This window comes from Lycium ferocissimum, unplaced genomic scaffold, assembly GCF_029784015.1.
Source record: "Lycium ferocissimum isolate CSIRO_LF1 unplaced genomic scaffold, AGI_CSIRO_Lferr_CH_V1 ctg6701, whole genome shotgun sequence".
NCBI lineage: Eukaryota > Viridiplantae > Streptophyta > Magnoliopsida > Solanales > Solanaceae > Lycium > Lycium ferocissimum.
The window spans coordinates 31668-40316 of record NW_026726464.1 but is presented as its reverse complement, the minus strand read 5'-3'; positions in this window follow the sequence as shown (position 1 = coordinate 40316).

Below are 8649 nucleotides of genomic sequence, written 5' to 3'. Positions count from 1 at the left end.
TTATGCTTAGTGATTACTTGTGTGTCGGAAAGCATATTTATCATGGCTGAGGTTGTTGGAAAGGAAAGAAAGGTTTTGATATTGTGAGTGAGATTTGTGTCCATGTGTGGCACCATTGATTCATATAATCTTGTTGGCGCTGTTATCAAGCATTCACTCATTTATACATATTTTGGGATTGGGTTGAGCGCCTCAACACTTTCTTGGATCGGGTTGCACGTACCGCAACACTGACTGGGATCGGGTTACACGTTCCACAATATTGACTATTGGATTGGGCTGTGCGCCACACCAGGTACATGGAGTTAGCGGTCCCCCATGGGTCATGACTATCGAGGCGACGAGATATTCCGCCCGAAGCGTGTGTGTATCATTGCATTTGCGTTGCATTCATCTCATATTTACTTACAGCATTGTATTGGACTTGTTGGTTGACCTTTGGTGATACATATACTTGATAGTGGTTCTTGAGATTGTGTTTCGGACTTATAGTGGAGTTTGATGTGATTTACTAGACTTGATGATTTGGTACTGGATTCGATATTTGGACTGTGTTGAGTTTTATTTGATTGTGAGCATGCCTACTTTTTTAGTCTCTTTCTTATATATATGATTTTCTAACAATTGTCAGCCTATGATGCCTACTCATTATGTGTTGTTGTGCTGACTCTACCTTGCTGCATTCTTTCTGAGTGTAGAGTTTGTGACCGGATCTACTTCTGTGCTTCATGACTGAGTCTCGTGGCTGTTTGATGATTATTCCAGGCTGAGCACTTAGATGGATTCACTGCCCAGATGCTTCTTCTTAGTTACTTGTCTTATTTTGATATTCTGAGATAGTGTTCCATTTTCAGACTTCTATTTGTATTCAGACTTGTAATATTTGTAGTAATGGCTCTTGTACGGCCTTAGACCAGATTCGTTGGGATTGTTGTATTATTTTCTGCAATTATTCACAATATTTGGTTGTCTTTATTACTTTTTTGTGGTTGAAGGAATGATTTGGGAAAGGGTTAGCCTACTGAGGTGGGAATAGTAGGTGCCCACACGTTCCCCTAGTTGGGGTGTGACAAGTTGGTAGCAGAGCCTTATGTTACCTTGTCTATAAGTACAAGAGCATATCTAGTAGAGTCTTGCGGATCGGTACAATGAACTCTGTACCTATCTGCGGGAGACTACAGGACATTTAGGAAACTTCACGTTCTTTCATTCCTTCATGCTACTTTATTCAAATTGGTATCTGGCATTTTCTAATTAGTATTTGATCCACTTCTATTCTCTCATCAGAGGACGAGAACAGGCGAGAGGTTGAGGCCGAGCTAGAAGCCGTGAAGCTACACCGGCTAGGGGTGGGTCCCCGTGGCCCGGACAGGCGAGCACGTTCGGCCTGCAGAAGCGTCGGCCCGAGAGAGAGAGCGCGACCAAGGAGGTCAGGGACTAGACCAGACTCACCCGATGCCATGTCTTATCAGGCATTCCAAGATATCATGTCCTATGTACTTCTTCATCTTGACGGCCAGCAAGCTGTAGGGGGTATCGCTACTCCTGGTGGTTCCCAGACTTGAGTGGGTATACAGGCTCCCGAGCAGGGCTAGACTATGGAGATGCATCCTGCTGCTTCTATGGCCCTGCGTTTAGGTGGTTTTCCGCCCAGCGGTGGTGCTCCCAGCATCCGTGGCCGGCCCGGCCTTTGACCGCGAGAGGATCGAGCTCGTTGGGAGGTTCACGAAGATGGAGCCGCCCAAGTTCATTAGCTTGTGCAGTGAGGATGCATACAAGTTTATTATAGAGAAGCATGAGAGGCTCTATAAGATGCGTATTGTGGAGTCTCATCGGGTTGATTATGTGTCATTTGAGTTTCGCGGCGATACGAAGACTTGGTGGAGGACTTTTATTGAGAGCAGAACCATTGGTGCACCTCCACTGACTTTGACCCCGTTCCATCAGGCTTTCTTAGAGAAGTACGTGTCGCATACTTTGAGGGATGAGCTTAGAGATGAGTTTCTTCATTTACGACAACGAGGTATGACCTGTCAGAGTATGAGGCCAGATTTCCATTTTTGGCTAGATATGCTGCTCAGTTGATTCCCACGGAGGAGGAGAAGGTTCGTAGGTTTGTTGGTGGACCTGTGTATCCACTCCATGTCACTTGTCTTTAGTTGGTGACTTTGGGATCTTCCTTCCAAGTGCCGGCCACATCACGCTCTGGTTTGTGTCCGCCAAGGCTCAATCTGGGGGGGAGTCTGGGGCTATGCTCGTGGTGATTCGGCCACTTTATAAAAGATTTCGCATCCGCATGTAGCTGGTCCCGCAGGTTCCTTGCCCGTACTCGAGGACTCCGCACTATCTAGTGGCCGAGGCTTAGCCGTAAACGACGCCGCCGGTGACGCGGTGGATCACATCAGCCCGGCGGATACCGGGGGCCGCAGGCGTCTTCTCGTGCCCTCCGATATTTCTTTCTGGTAGGCTTCGAGGTCGAGGCTCAGACATCGTGATAACAGTACTATTTATGTTCTTCATCGACCTCGGCTTCCGCCTTTATTTGATCCGGGTTTACTTTTCATATGTGACCGCCATCATTCGTCGTCGGGATTTGACTAGCGACCGGTTGATGTACCTCCAATCGTCGGAGACCTTTACTGTTGTTGATCGAGTCTTTCGACCGCTTAGTTACTTTTATGGGTATGATACTTGTAGATTTGATGATTTTGGACGAAGAGACTTTGATATTATCCGTATGACACTGGTTGTCACCGTATCATTCAATCTGATCACATGCCAAGATGTCACATTAGCTGGCGCTCGGGATTCTAAGATTAGAGTGGAGGGGTACTCCGAGCCCCGCTTCAAAGAAGATCATTTTTTATCTTCGTGCGAATAAGTTAGTTAGCAAGGGGTGTTTGTCTTACTTAACCCATATTCGTGATACTAGCGTTGATTCTCCAGCCTTTGAGTCTGTGCCCATTCTATGTGAGTTTGCGAAAGTTTTCCTTCTTATTTTTTAGATATGCCACCCGACCGCCACATTCATTTTTGTAGACAGATCCGGCACGCGCCCCATTTCTCGTCTCTCCCTATAGATAGCACCCGAGTTATGGAGTCAAGGAGCAGCCTACAAGATCTGGCTTTCGAGTAAGGGGTTTATTAGACCGCATCTCCCTCGGCGTTCCCGTCATGGGTTGTTAAGGATGGTATAATAAGGATGGGCATAGATTACCATCAGTTGAACAAGGTCACCATTCGTAATAAGTTTCCCATTCTTCATATTGATGACTTGTTCAACCAACAGGGGTGTTCAATATTTTTGAAGATTGATTTGAGGTCGACTTACCATCACCAAGATTCGGTTTACGATGTTCTCAAAAACAAATTTCTTTAGACTCATTAAGGTCATTACAAGTTCCCTGTGATGTCATTTAGGCTTACGAATACCCTAGCTACGTTTATGACTTTGATCAACGGCATTTTCAAGCCATATCTTGATTCCGTCATTATTGTATTCATCGATGATATCTTGGTGTATTCGAAGACTGGGGAAGAGCATGAGCGTCATTTGAGGATTCTCCTTGAGTTATTGAAAGAGAAGGAGCTTTATGCCAAGCTGCTGCGAGTTCTCGTTGAGTCCGTGGCATTCTGGGCCACATTATGTTCCAAAGATGGGATCATGGTTGATCCAAAAAAGATTGAGGCTGTTAGAGATTGGGCGAGGCCCACTACTGTGACTGAGATTCGTAGCTTTGTGGGGTTAGCCAGCTATTATAGTCGATTTGTGAAGGGTTTCGCTTCTATTGCCTCTTTGTTGACTAGATTGACTCAAAAGGAGATTCCCTTTCAAAGGGTCTGATGCTTGTCAAGAGAGCTTTCAATAGCTCAAGACTCTTTTGACTTCATCCCCGAATCTGGCATTACCTATGGAGGGTAAAGATTTCTCAGTGTATTGTTGTCACGACCCAACCGGAGGGCCATGACGGGCACCCGGAGCTAACCCACCGGGCACCTCTCGTCATACTTTCACAATCATATCTAGGTGAGCCACTTGGCCTACTCATAATTTCTATGCATCAATAATACACTCTCCATCGGGCTATGGCACTTTTATAACAACATCAACAACTATGCCCATATATATATATATATGCAAGCTATCAAGGCTATCAAAATGATATACAAAATATGAGCTGACAAAGCTAAGAGACATCTAGTTATACACAACTTTCTACGAGCCTCTAGAAAGAGTATGTAACATCATAAAGACTAGACAGGGCCCCGCCATTCCCATATATGTACACAAATTGTACCAACAACAGAAATTAATCAAATGAGCCTCTCTAAGCAAGCCTCCGGATGTGCAGGCCTAAGGATCAAGTCTATCTCCCTATCCACCCGCGGGCATGACGCAGGCTTCCACAAACAAGGATGTCAAGATTTAACAATCGCACCGATTATGTAAGGCATAAGCAGTAACATAATAATAGCATGAAGGATAACATGAGATAGAAGATCCATAAGATAGGAGAGCCATATATACCTCTTGAGACGTTCATCATATTTACTTACCTTTTTTCTAATGGAAACCTTCCATACGTACGCGTACATATATAGTAGTACCATACCCGACCATGTAAGTTAGGTGTCATACATAATTTACGCCATAGCAAGGTTCTAAGTAAGTTATCTACCCAACCGGTAGCGTGTGTGCAGAGAATATCATACCCGGCCATACAAGCTCGGTGTTACATAATGGCCATACATATATACATACATATACACATAGGAGTACATAAGCATCATCAACATCATTGTCATCAATATATCTTTCTTTGGAGAGTCAACTATCGCAGGATGAGGTCAGCGTTATCATTAGAGTATCAAGACTTATGAGCTTTAGCACTTCTAGAAATGGAGGCGTCATGGAAGACATTATGGATTTCACACATGTGTATACAACAGTGGAATAATGCCTTAAGAAAGAAGGGTTAGCCTTACATACCTTTTCGTCTTCTTAACTACTTAACGTTCTTTCTATAAGTCCCGAAAAATCTACATTTAAGAGGATTCATACCAAGGTTAGGTCTTAAAGACACTCTTAAGTTCAAACTAGTATAATTCATGAGCTAGCGAAAATTGCGTATTTCCCCTATTTCATCGACTTCACCATATTACAAAACAACTCCCCAAACAACCATAAACAACATCCGCAATATCATAATCAAGTACTTATATTCCATTAAGTCTCAAAATTCATTCTCATAATCAATTTATATCAACAACTTTACATCAACCCGCTATACACTTGTATGCAATACTTCCTTGTCATCATTATTACCCTTCATAACAAGATTACACTCATAACATTTTAACAATGATAGCTCAAGTTAATTTACTACTCAAAATATCATTAAATCTATATTTGAACTTCATCTTCCACTTTCTCCTCTCACTCAAGTTGTTCAACAACCAAGCATGCTTATTAACATGAAATAGACATGAAAACTAACCTTTTATCATATAGGAATGAGCTTTGGATCAAGTTACCAACTTGAATGAAATCCCAACTTCAACACCAAAGAAATTCTTGGATCTTACAAACCCTAGTGAGCATTTCACACTTGAATCCCTTGATTCTTCCTATTTGATCTTTGATCCTCTTGGGTTTGGTTGGGTTTACTTAGGAGAGGGTTCTAGAGCTTTCAAGAGTTTGGGAAAAGTTGGAAATGAAATAAATGAACAAGAGCCGGTCATATATAACTAAAAAGAAATCTGGCCCGACCCCGATCTACGGCCAATTATACGGGCCGTACAATCCCACCAGAGGTTCACCCTTTTCTAGAATTATTTTACGGTGGAGGTTAGCCAATTATACGGACCGTAGAAATTATACGGTCCGTATATCCGATTGTATAATCCACTTTTCCCCGAAAATTATTCTCGTCGATTCGTTCAACCCCCAATCCTTATGGAACCTTATTGGCACTTGTATAACACTTCATTAACCAAAATCTTATGGTACAATGCAACAATCCAAAATCTCCGAGATGTAACAATTGTGATATAGCCCGTATTGGTTTGGGTGCTGTGTTAATGCAGGAGGGTAGAATCATTGCCTATGCTTCTCATCAGTTGAAGATCCACGAGAAGAACTACCCTACCCATGATCTGGAGTTATTATCAGTAGTCTTCGCTTTAAATATTTTGAGGCACTATCTGTATGAAGTCCATTATAAGGTGTTCACCGATCACCGCAGCCTTCAGCACGTGTTCAGTAAGAGAGACCTAAATTAGAGACAACGTAGGTGGATAGAGCTTCTAAAGGACTATGACATCATCATTCTTTATCATCCGGGGAAAGCCAATGCTGTAATTGATGCCTTATGTCGCAAGGCAGTGAGTATGGGTAGTTTAGCCTGATTGGTTGCTTGTGAGCATCTGTTAGCCATGGAGGTTCGGACCGTACGGCTAACGCTTGTACGCCTTGATATCTCGGTTCCGGGAAAGGTAGTCATGGCCGTAGCGAGTGGTGTCGTCCCTCTGGAGAAGATTAGGGCCCAGTTGTTTGAGGATGCCCAGTTGTGTAAGATTCGTGATAAGGTTCTGAGCGGTGAGGCCAAAGAGGCCATGCTTTATAGTGATGGTATCCTGAGGATCAAGGGACGCATGCGCGTTTCTCGCATTGGTGATTTGATCCGTTTGAATTTAGATGAGGCCCATAGATCCAAATATTCCATTCATCCAGGTGCTATGAAGATGTATCAAGATCTGAGGAAGCACTACTGGTGGGGGAGGATGAAGAAATATACTGTAGATTTAATGGCTAAGTGTAGGAATTGTCAGTAAGTCAAGTATGAGCACTAGAGGCCTAGTGGTGTGCTTCAGAGGATGCCCATTCCCGAGTGGAAGTGGGAGAGGATTGCTATGGATTTTGTTGTGGGTCTTCCGAAGACCCTGAGAAAGTTTGATTCAGTATCGGTTATCGTTGACCGTTTGACTAAGTTCACTCATTTCGTTGAGCTCGGGTCACTTACACTACAGAGAAGTTAGCCAGGATTTACATTCGTGATATTGCGTGATTGCACAGGGTCCCTATTACTATTTTTTCGGATCGAGATCCCTAGTTTACTTCTAATTTCTGGAGGGCTTTTCAGGCAGAGTTTGGTACTCAGTTAGACCTTAGTATATCTTTTCATCCCCAGACTGATGGCCAGTCCGAGAGGACTATCCAGGTGCTCGAGGATATGTTGAGAGGATGCGTCATTGATTTTGGTGGTCATTGGGAACAGTTCTTTCCCTTAGCGGTGTTTGCATATGGTAGAAGGTGTCGTTCTCCTATTGGATGGTTTGATACTTTTGAGGTTCGCCCGTGGGGCACAAATTTGTTGAGAGAATCCGTAGACAGGGTAAAGCTTATTCAGGAAAAACTTCTAGCAGCCCAGAGTCGATGGAAGATGTATGCAGACTGGAAGGTTCTGGACTTAGAGTTTATGGTGGGCGGGTAGGTTCTTCGGAAGATCTTACCCATGAAGGGTATTATGCGATTTGGGAAGAGGGGCAAGTTGAGCCCGAGGTACCTTGGCCCATTTGAGGTCCTTCATCGAGTCGAGATGTTATGCGAGTCGGCTTTTGCCACCGTGGCCGTTAGTGTTCATCTAATTTTCCATGGGTCCATGCTGAAGAAGTATCATTCTGATGGTTCTTATATAGTTCATTGGGATTCTGTGTTACTTGATGAGACTCTGTCCTCATTCGAGGCGGGTTTTGGTGTGACTTTTGGGAGGTTTGAGCCTTAAAGTGAAATTCATTTGATCGAAAGTTGACATTTGGGTAAACGGACCTTTTTTAGAATTTCATTGATTTCGAAAGGTCTGAATGGTCATTTACGACTTGGTAATATGTTCGGTTCGGTTCCCAATGCAATTGTGAGCATTTTGAAACTTGGGTTGGAAACTTGGCTTAGGGCCATTAGGGGGTTGACTTAGTCAAATAGACCTCCGTTGAGAAATTCAAGGCCACGGGTGAGTTCGTAGCTTGTTTTTGTGCGTGTTTACATATTTGTTTGGTATCCGTAGTGGCCTCGTGATACGATATCCAACAGATCGGGTCAAAACCAATTTCTTCGTTATCCATGACGCGCCGTAGCGCACTCAAAAGTCGTTGTAGCAGTCTCGCTATAGCATTGGACTGACGGCCATAGCAGACATGGTGTTTTGGTGACCGCGATAGCAATGTCCTTGCGGCTATAGCCGCCTATAGATTTTTGTGATGCCCGCCATAGTGGACCATGTGTGCGCCGCAATTCCCATGAATTTCTAAGCACTCTTTGGGAGAATTGATCAACTTGTGGGCTGAATCTTCATGGAGGTAAGATCTATGACCCTAGACTTCATCATTTACCTTCCTAGACCCCTAATCCATGCTTAGAATCACTAAAATCAAAATAGAGAAGATGAGTCTTGTGTTAAATTGACTGGTATAATCGTAGAATTTGATGAATTCCTTATTATTAAGCATATTTCTTCCATTATTAAAGGGTTAATTTGAGGATTGAAGAATTAGGGTTCATACCCAAATTTGGGGGTTTTGCTTTGAATCCGAATTAAGCTTAATCTTGAGTTGTTTTAGCAATTGATTAGTGGGCCTGATCACCTAGAGCTT